Source organism: Octodon degus, unplaced genomic scaffold (assembly GCF_000260255.1).
Source record: "Octodon degus isolate 3935 unplaced genomic scaffold, OctDeg1.0 scaffold00052, whole genome shotgun sequence".
NCBI classification, from domain to species: Eukaryota; Metazoa; Chordata; class Mammalia; order Rodentia; family Octodontidae; genus Octodon; species Octodon degus.
Window position 1 is genome coordinate 1,241,091 of NW_004524628.1, and position 11,152 is coordinate 1,252,242.

The window sequence follows — 11,152 nt, forward strand, 5'->3', positions numbered from 1 at the left end:
GGGGCTGGCTGGCATGTGGTGCTGGGGGATTGAACCGTGGTCCCTGTGCTTTGCTAAGCTTGTTCTAAGTAGGTGCTTTAGACCACTGAGCCATCTCATCAACCCCAGATGCCCAGTTTTTGATTGGGTCTTTGAATTGGGGGAAGGGCATCTGACTTTTTTCAATGCTTTATATGTTCTAGAGAAAAACCCTTTGTCTGTAGGATAACTGGCTATAATTTTTCCCCACTCTGTGGGTTGTCTTTTCATGTGCTGGAGATTTTTGTTGTTGTTATGCAAAAGCCTTTTAATAAAATGAGATCCCATTTGTTGATTCCTTGTAATATTTCATGCTAAAATCAGAAACAAGACAAGGATGTCCATTATCACCATTCCTATTCAGTATAATTCTGGAAACATTAGCAGAGCAATTGGACAAGAGAAAAAAATAAAATGAATAAAGATAAGAAAGTAGGTTAAATTATCATTACTTGCAGATGACATGATACTCTAGGTAGAACATCCCAAAAACTCCACCAAAAATCTTGCAGACTTAATATCCAAATTCAGTAGTGTAGTGGAATACAGAGCCAACAATCAAGTCAATAGAATTCCTGTGCACAGGCAACAAACCCATAGAGAGAGAGAAACTAGGGAAGCCACACCTTTCATGGTAACATCCCCAAAAATGAAATATTTAAGAGTCAATCTAAGAAAAGAAGTAAAAAATCTATACAGTGAAAATTACAATAACCTTAGAAAGGAGATTGAAGAAGATATCAGAAAATGGAAAGATATCCCATGCTCTTGGACGGGAAGAATTAACATAGTGGAAATGTCCATACTCCCAAAACTGCTATACCAATTTAATTCAGTCTCAATCAAAAGAACTCACTGATCTAGAGAAAGCATTCCTAAAATTCATTTGCAACCAGAAGAGACCCAGAATAGCAAAACCAATTCTGGGCAACAAAGGCAAGTCAGGGGACATGACAATCTCAGACCTAAAATTATACTACAAAGCTACTGTGATAAAATCAACATGATATTGGCAGAAAAACAAACCTGAGGATCAAGTTTACAGAACAGAAGATGCAGACACATTCCAAATATGCTCAGCCACCCTTATCTTTGACAAAGGAGCCAGTCATCTTTACTGGGAGAAAAGATAGTCTGTCTAATAAATTGTACTGGAAAAAAACTGGCTTTCCATATGCTGAAGACTAAAACTAGACCCATGTCTATCAACTATGCACTAACCTAAAGTTGAAACAGATAAAAAATCTAAGTATCAAAATAGAAACACTGAATTTACTGGAAGATAAAATAGGCAGAAATCTTGAAGACATAGATGTAAGCAGAGACTTCATGAACAAAACCCAGACTGCAAGGGAAATATGTTGAGTTTTTAAATATATTAACATTGATTTACCTCTCTTTTACTTTTTTAAATGGTCACTAGAAATTTTTAAATTATGTTCAGGCCCATATTTGCATTTTACAATTAAATTTGCAACAGCACTGTTCTACAAAATTAATTTGATGTCTATTTTATGTGCTCATTTACTGATTGACTGTTTCCCAAAGTTAATGACTCCACAGAAGAGTAAAAGGTTCCTAATGCTCAGGAAATTTTTTCTTGTTGTTTATTATTTATTTGGTTGGTTTTTGGATGATGGTTGTTGTTTGTATTTGTTTATTTGGTTTTGTTTTTCCTTGAAACATTGTTTCTTTATGCTCCTGTGTTGATGTGTGTGATCTTTGGGAGTGAGCATATATGAACCTTGAGAAGACGTGTGCTTGTGCAGAAGTGTGGAAGAGGTTCAAACTTTGGTTCAAATTTTCTTTTTAAGTTTGTCAGGTGCTTTCTTCCAGCAATGGAAAAGGTGACCAATGCAACTCCTCTAGTCCTGTTTTATGCCCTTAGAGAGAGGGAAAGATAGTAAGAGTCAGCGCTTCATGATAGCATAAGGTGAGACACAGTGGTTGTTAGCATTCTTCTCACACTAGAGATTCTCTACGCACAGTTTCTGCTGCTGTCTGGTTAGTTCTAGAAGTGACAATTTAGAGATACTCCTGCTACGCATAACAAAACAAGGTAAAAGCTAGCTTATCTGAAAAAAAAATCGAATGCTTGAAATGTCTTCAGGACTCAATGACACGCTAAGAATAACTGTAATGTGTGGATCTCATGGGGTAAGACGTGTGGAAGACTGTTGAGAGTGGAGCACTAGGAGAATTGAGGGGTAGCTGGTGGTGAGAGTCAAACCCCAGCTTCCCACTGTACCTATCTATGTGACCCCAAGCAGTTGCTCAGCTGTGAGATGAGTGAACCTAGCCAAGTCGCTCTATCTCTCAGATGTCCCAGCTTGTTGGGGACCAGAGATATGAAATGTTTTACTATGCTGGGAACCAGGCTCCATGACTGGAGTCCTGTTGTCTCAAGACTCAGCGGTCACATAAGGGTTCTGTATGTGACCTCTGACCTCGTTAGGGAAGTATGCAGAAGGCTGCCCTGCTTCCCAGCTGCACTGGGAAGGCTCATAACCACAGGGCTCCTAAGGCAAGATGACATCAGTTGGGAACAATGAAAAGGACGCAGACCTCAAAGTGGAAGGAAGAGCTTGTGTCCCATTAATCTTTCCCTGCCTACCACAGTCAAAGCCCACCACCCTTTCTCCTGTGCACTTTCTTGCTAATAAAAATGGGCCAACCAGAAAGGTTAGTGTGCCTGCCCACTAGAGGCAGGTTCTTCCTGGTCCCCTCATACCTTGAAAATGGTCTAATCTTTCTTTATTGCCCATCATACCCCACAGATCGCAGGGGGTCTCATCAGCCCCTGGCATTAACTCACTTGCAGGGGCTGGACTTCTGAAACCCCTTCCAACACTGACATCCTTTATTTCTGGGCTTTAGAAATATCTACTTGTTTGTGAGTTAAAATAATTCTTTTTCCCAAAGGTCAAAACTAGCTACAGAAGCACCTAAATAAAACCAAATCAATAAAAGATTTATTGTGTATCTTTTGACTGCTGAGACTTCTGCCTTGGCACCAGAAAACAAATTTTAAAAACCACATGCCACTATCTTCCTATAGATAAATAGCTTTTTCATCTAGAGATCTAAATAATGATGTAAGTGACTTCCAGCTGACCAGCTGTGTAAGTTCAGGTAGGCTGCTCCTGCATGGTAATCACTCCTGATTTATGAGTTTTCATGTGTCTGGCTTGTTCTCACTGCTTCTTAAATAAGGAAGCAAAACCAAACAACCTGTGACCCCTATAAGCCATGAGAAGACAGTCCTCCGTCCAAGACCCTCATTCTAAGGGGCCTAAAGCTCAGCCTGATGTTTTCTCCAGTGCTGAAGCTAAGGCTAGCAGGTGTTCACTTTGTTCTGAATACAAAGACAAGTGATTTTACTTAATTCTTCCTTTATTAGAGCTGTCCCTTCCTGAATGTCCCAATATCCACAATCCCTACTTGAGTCCCTCCTTCCTATAATTGTGACTTGGAATTATCACCAATGTTCTTTACGTGGAAAGTGTGTTTAACAATTCTTGGGGTGAAAGTGGGTGTGTGCAAGGCCCTTCCCTCAATAAGACATGAGCTTTCCCCAACCAGACAATACCCCTCCTCCCTCCTGCCATGCTTTCCCTAACAGCACCAGGCGCTGGGGGAAGCACAATGAAGAGCCCCATCTTCCAGAGACTAGAGGGCTACACCTTTCCTGAAAGCCTCAGAAATACTACAGGGGCTCCTGCCATAACTCCGCCCAGCATTCTCCCCACAGCTGGCCCAATGGCCAGGGTCTTGGGAGCCCCACTTGGACACAGAGCAAAGTGGACAAACAGCCAATGAGCACTTCAGAAAACCTGTCCACTTCTTAAGTCTTCCTTAGTGAGGCAGCCATGCCTAACTTCTGTAGACTGACTATGGGAGGCCCCCTCAGCTCTAAGGTCCACAAACCATTACAATACCCACTAAAAAGAAAAAAAATGTTATGAAGGAAAGAAATAGGTGGGCTGCAGTATCTAGCTCTGAGCAGAAATTAGGCAACTTACTTTCGCAATGACCTCTTTTGCATTATTTGATTTTTTAATCCAGTTTCCATAATTTTTAGAAACTAATAGCATGTTCCAAGAGTTTCAGTATCACAGCATCCAACTTGTATAACCTCAAATTCCAGTAACAACAGAAAGATCCTTGTCCAACAATGCCAAGCCCTGTTTTCATAGCCAAGATGAATCTGAGGGCATTTTCTCACTCCACCACCACATAAGCAGCTTGTTGCCCAGGAATACTGAGTCAGCCTAGGGTACAAGTCCTATCCATGGGGAGGGGAGGCAGGATGGTTTTGTTTCAGGAAAGCCACTTACAGCATGTGTCATGTCCTGACTCCTAGGGAGAGCCAAAGGGAATAAGTAGAGAGAATGGTACAGACTCAGAGAGACATATTTGTTACTGTCATGAAAGTCTCCCTGGCCCAGGACACTGCTAGGCATACTAATTAGCTAGAACAGCCTTCCTCATCAGCAGTGCCTTTTGTGTAACATGTTTGATTATCTCGCAATACTTTGGACATGCTAATTAATTTTTGATTTAGGCATTTTACAACATATGCATAGATCAAAACGTTACCTTGCACATTGGAAGTACACAGAATTTACTTCCCCCCACACACATGTGCACACTTTAGAAGTGTTCCTCCTACCCACACTTGTTTTGTACCAGGTCCCTCTTCGGGCACCAAGTGCAGAGATCTATTGGTCTCTTGGTATTTCTGGGAGAAATCAGTGAGAGGATTGAGAAAACGAAGACAAGAGATAAGAGCTGAGGTCACGTGGTGGGCTAAGCCTGGTGGACAACCCCACTCCCACCCCCGCTGAGCAAACGTAGGAGCTTTTATTTATACTGTTGCAAAGTTATAAGACATTAGGTTGCCTAGGGACTAATAGCCCACAAGGTCCACACAGGATGTTTTTCTCAAGACTGAAGTAGTTTGACTGCTTTAGGCAATGAGGCCTCATCCTACCCTCTCATGTTCAATCAATTTCCAGTTTCAGCAGCTCCTAACAGTCAATCACACTTTTATAAATCTAAGGGAGAAGAAAAGCATGTTAATCCGTAAATCAAATGTTTAGGGTTAGAGCCCATCTCCCTCTCACCTCACTGCCCCACTCAACCATGATCCACATGACCGCCACCATCCTCACTCACCACCCAGAGGGCTGCTGACAAGCATTCCTTAATATCAAGCAAGATTCTTGCAGAAACTAAGAAATAAAGGTGAGGCAAGAAGTCTTAGATTTCCATGGGTGTAACTGCCAAGGTGAGCTAATGGGCCCAAGCTCAAAAATTGGGGTATGTTATGGAAAATATGTTCCCAGCAATCTTGGAAGCAAACAATATTTGTTTGCTTTTTTTTAACCTGCCCACTCTACCTCTGCCTGGAGTCCTTTCACCTGCTGACCATTTACCACATCTAGCTAGCAAATTCTTCAAGCACAGTTAAAGGAAAGTAAACTTAGGTCAAAAGGCTTTCTTAGAGCTACAACCCAGCCTCATAGGCTCTCTTTGAACTTGCCTGGTACTATCCAGCATCACACTGGTCTCCCAGGCCCTAAGATATCTATCTCTATCAGCTCTGTTCTGTGTTGTCCTCTAGGTTTCTAGGACCCATAGAGGGTCCAAGGTATGTTCACTGATTTTTTAATTTGGGTTCTAAGGATCTTCCACTGGCATCTTCCCTAAAGAATAAACCTGATAACATTTATCAAGAACTTACTACAGCTGAAGCCTTATATGAACCATCTTAATTTATCACATTTGTTCCCAACAGCCTATATTCTGCAAGGCCAATGGATATTGCTAGTTACTGAGAAATGTGTAATCTATCCATTGTTTGAATGGCTCCGCCTATAAAATCCCAAACACACACACACACACACACACACACACACACACACACACACACTTTCCAGGTAGTGTCAAACAACGTTGCTTCATGAGTCTACCCAGAAGTTTCAGAATTACCCTTCGCTTGCTTCCTCAGTTCACATCCACTTAACCACACAGGCTATTCTGGTTCTACTTTAAGCACATCTCAACTCTGTCTCTGCTACTTTACTCCCATGTCACATGCCTCATTTCATGGCTTATTACTTCCCCTTTAAACTGGCCATCTCCTTGCCTTGAACCAGACAGCTCCAGCCTTTTCTTTACCACTAGGATAGTGCAAAAACATGAGCTTGCTAAAATGCAAATCGGATTGTGTCCCTCAGCTACCCTTGCCTAGCATATGAGGTTCTTGCTAACCCGGCCTCTGTGTACTTACCTGGTCTCAATACTTGTCATTTCCTTGCCTGAAGAGACCTGGCCTTCAGGGTACTGTGGCCCAATACCCTCCTGCCCCCACTGTGTGCCCTACTCCTCCTTCAAGACTTGCTGCAAACTCATGAATGCATTCCCAGTGCTCCAGACAATGCTGCATGTTCTTCCTTGTGGCCTTCTGCATGTACCTCCACTGCAGCATTTAAAAGGCACTTAAGTTTTTTACCTTCTTTCCCAACAAACTGCGAAAAGATCACATAGCTTTCCAATGCTCATCTTAGTGTCCTTCTCAAAGCAGGATCAATGAATCCACACTCTCACCAGCCCAATCTCTCACCTGTGTTGTAGATCAACCAAATAATGGCTATCTTAGCCCCAGTGTCTTTACTCCACTCTTCCCCTCCTCCTATATCTCAGCTGCTGCTTAGGACAGAAGCAGATGTCAGTTAACCCATCTTTAAAGTAGTTCAAATGGTCTCTCAAGCCTATGCCTTTCAGGTACTGTAAATAGTTCTGTACCTCTCCATTTTACAACTCACCTTTTCAAAGAATCCAGACTACTTTGCAACAAAATTAGGTACAGGTACAGCTTTGAGATTAGTCAAATCATGAAGGGCAACACCGTACTTTCCCAAATAAGAGACCTATCAGCTTTTCAGCTATCTACTTAAAACATGAGAAAATGTCTTTGGGAATTGTAAACTGACATTTTCTTATCTTCATCCATTTACATGAGCTGCGGGATCAGTAGGCACCATCTCCTGATAGATGGATGATTTCCAGCAGAGAGAAACAGAGACCATTTGACCTATTTTCCTACAGAACTACACTTAACCATCCAATTTCCTTTTAGGGGTACACTAGGTTCATCTACTACTATGGAGAACAGAAGGACAAGCATTTTCCTACACACAGATTTTTATATCACAAACAGGACTCGAATACCCATGCTATTAATTCCCAGGAATAATAGGTTCAGAGGAACTTCAAAAACCAAAGCATCACTTACGAAGATTTTGCACACATTCAGTCAGCCTACAACTAAGCTATCAACTAAGATAAATATTAGTCAAAGAAATTCAAAACAGAATCCTTCAGAAACTGCAGGATAAAAATTCTCTGGGTGTTTACCTCACTATCAAGAGACTACATCAACAAAACCCCCCACCTCAGTTGCCTGCGTGGGAGGTCAATTCATATTTGGGTAAACAGTTATAAGCCACACACAACTACTTCATGATAAAGGTCTACCACCTTCTTGGACCACATTCTTACATTGTTCCCAAAGCAAATTTTAGTTTTGCAAACTCCTCCACTTTTCATTAGCATTAAAAGGAAAGTTTCACATGACTCTGCTGTACCTTTGATATGGTGCCCCACTCCCTAGTTACACCAGAAGAAAACAAAACAGCGACTGAAAAGTCACTTGGGTGTGGAATATGCCTTTTTAAACAGAATTCAGTATAAGTAAATAACCATCTACTAAGCAATCACTGCATGCAAATAAAAAGGAAATGTTCCTAACCTCCAGGAGAGCTTAGGGCCTAGAAAACAGAAAGACAGACATAAAATTAAAAAAAAAAATGGTGCTACAGGACAGATGAGAGAAATAAGATAGTAGAAATGAAAATTAATCTAGGAAGTGGAAGAAATAATAACCCCAACTGGACATGATGTTAGAGTGCATATCTCAATATGCTAGGGTTTAATAACACAGTGTGCATCTGATCTCTGGGCATGATCTGAACTGAGAGAACATGAGATTTGTACCAAGGGCAGTGGATTGACTAGGTTCTCTATAGGAATAAAATCAATAGATGAAAGATAGATAGATAGATAGATAGATAGATAGATAGATAGATCTATACAAGAGGATATATTAGACAGATTTGTAAGACCAGAGGCTGGGTAGTTCCCAGTGGTGTTCTTCCTGCTGGAGAGCCAGAGAATCTAGCATCTGCCCAGCCCAAGAAGCTAGAAGTTGCAAGACAAGAGGAATCAGGGGTGTGGGACTGAAGATTTATAGGCTCCCTCAGTTATTGGTATGGGCCCACATTGAAAGAGTAAAGAAGCTGGAGTCTGTTGTACGGGAAAAGTCACCAGCAGAAGACATTCCTGCTCAAACAGCACAGAGCCTTCCCAGTGCAGACCAGCTCCATCCTTCACTCCCTTGTTGTTCGATCTGGTTGCAAGCCTACTGCGGGATGTCACCCTTAGTCAGGATGGATCTCCCCTCATCTCTTAGTGTAGCTGGTGATCAAGACTGACCACTGCAAGCTGCACACAGTACAGGGCATGCACTGAAGTGTGGTGGAAGATGAAGTTAGGAAGCAGAGAAGAACATGGAGGTTTTGAATTCCTGACTGAGGGGTTTGTGCTTTCTGCATGATAGCAATTCTTCAGGGTCTAGTGCCCGCTCAAGTTCTACAAAGTCCATGCAAACTTGATGGCTGGTCGCATATTCAGTATGTGTTGACTATCAAATCTGCCAACTATATTGTATAAATTTTACCAATCTTTTGTCGGTTTGAGCTTTAACTAATTTTTTAAACAATAAGTTGAAATCTCCCTCTCTGAGGACAAATTTGTAATTTTTTTTTTCTTTCTGTCATGCTAGGTTTGTCTTATTTTACAGCTACTACATTAGGTACCTACAAATTTGGACACAGACATTTGACATTCTCTTCACCTATTCCCATTTTCCTTTTTCTCTACTCTGTTCTTCCAAAACCCCAAATAGATGTTTTATTTGCATCCTGCCTTCCCTACCACTTACCCTTTTATAATTCCCATTTATTTTCGTGAATTACTTTAATTCCTACTTACCTCTTTTATTTATGCTGAATTCTAAATAATTTCTTCAGCACTGACTTACATTTTATTAATTCTTTCTGCAATTGTTTAATCCACCCACTAAGATATGTATTTTATTGTGTTTTTCCCTTATAGATATTTCACTTTTTATCAAACCTACCTTGGTTTTTTTTCTTAATTCTGCCTTCCATGTCTCTAAGCACTTCCTTTGCAGTATACTGTAGATCAGCTCCTCCCCTGACTAAGCATATTGTTTGGGGCAAGTTATTTCATATCTCTGTGGCTTTGTTTCCTCATCCATAAATAATTACTACACCTCCTTCACAGAGACATAAGCATTCAATGAGTTTCTATATGTGTACCGCACAACAGCTCATCAGAAAACAGAAACCAGTCTAGATATTTCAATTAGAGAGAAAATTGGATCGGGGAAGTCAGTTACAAAAATTATTAGAAAAACTACAGGAGCAAAGAGAGGGGAGATAGTGTGACCCAGACACCAGGAAGCTGCCACTGGACATGCAAAAGCTATAGTCCCGAGGGGCCCACTCTTCTGCTTCTCAGAGCCAGGCACTCCTGGAACTCCCAGCATCTCCTGGCTACTCTGCTCACTTGAGGGTCCTACCACTAATCACAAGGCCAGCAGGCTGCTGCAAGAGCCCATGACTGCCAGAGGTACAGTCAAGAGCAGAATGGCTGCACCTTCCTTGCACCTTTTGATCTGGTGCAAATAAGAAGCACATAGTAGGAATGTAAGCCGAGTGATGCAGAGCTGAGTCAGTAGGGGGCAAGCATAGAGGGGGTTTACAACAGGGCCTGCATGTGCTGAGCACTAGATAAATGTCTGCCCCTATGGCAGGCATATTCTGTACTGAGTAACTCCAACACCTGGAGTATTGAATGGTTGTGTGTTCTTTCTCTTGACTCTTGTTCAAGTTGCTTATGATCTGTTGCTCTGTGTGTTCTGTAACTTGGTGTGTTGGGGGAGGGGGGTGCACGCGCGCTGAGGACCAAACCAAGGCCCTCACACATGGTAAACAGTCTCTACCACTGAGCCACACTCCAGGCCTGTTTAGTGACCTTCAATTCTAAGCTCACACATTGGTTGATCTTAGTGTACAGGAGCTGTTACCTGTGGATAAACTGGAGAATTTCCTTCCATAAATAATTGTTGTTTGGTACCCTGGGGAATACCAACCACCTGGATCCCAGGGCAACATGACTCAGAAATCCCTGGTGCTCAGGGGCCCTCTGACCCTGGCCCATGGTTCAAAGGGCCCCTCAGATTGCAATGCTAATGTAAGTGTTTTCCCTCAGAGAGGAAGCCTGTTTATGTGTGTGGGCCTGCTGCTTCCTCCAGTCTGGCTTAAGCTTACTTTGGTGGGAGCCCTGAAGTGGGTGACAGAAAGAAGAATTTAACAGATTGCATTTTCTTGGCAGCCCAGAAAGGAATTTAGTTGTAATTTTTCTGTTTATTTTATTTTATTTTATTTTATTTTATTTTATTTTATTTTATTTTTGTGGAACCGGGGATTGAACTCAGGCCCTTGCGCTTACCAGACAAGCATTTATTCTATTGAGCTATCTCCCCAACCCCCAAGAAATGAATTTACAAACCTGTTTTACAGACCTGAGGACCAGTGGAACAGATTAGAAACTGCAGACACAACTATAAACACACTCGGTCACCTTATCTTTGACAAAGGAGTCAAACATGTTCACTGCACAAAAGATAGCATTTTTAGTAAATGGTACTGGCTGTCTACATGTCAAAGACTAAAACTAGACCCATGTCTATCACAAGGCACTAAAGTCAAAATGGAGCAAAGATCTAAACATTAAAATAGAAACACTAAATCTACTAGAAGAGAAAGTAGGTAGAAATGTTAAAGACATAGGGGGAGGCAGAAAGTTCATAAACAAAACACAGATTACACAAAAAATGCTTCAAAGAATCAACAAATGGGTTCTTACCTTGTTAAAAAAGCTTTTGCACAACAAATCACCAACGAAGTGAAGAGACAACTCA

The 11,152-nt window shown here is 41.5% G+C and overlaps 1 pseudogene; it reads right to left on the reverse strand.

Moving 5' to 3' along the window:
- Positions 1-1,837, reverse strand: part of LOC101575574 — a 7,152-nt pseudogene extending 5,315 nt beyond the window's left edge.
- Positions 1,838-11,152: the final 9,315 nt, after the last annotated feature.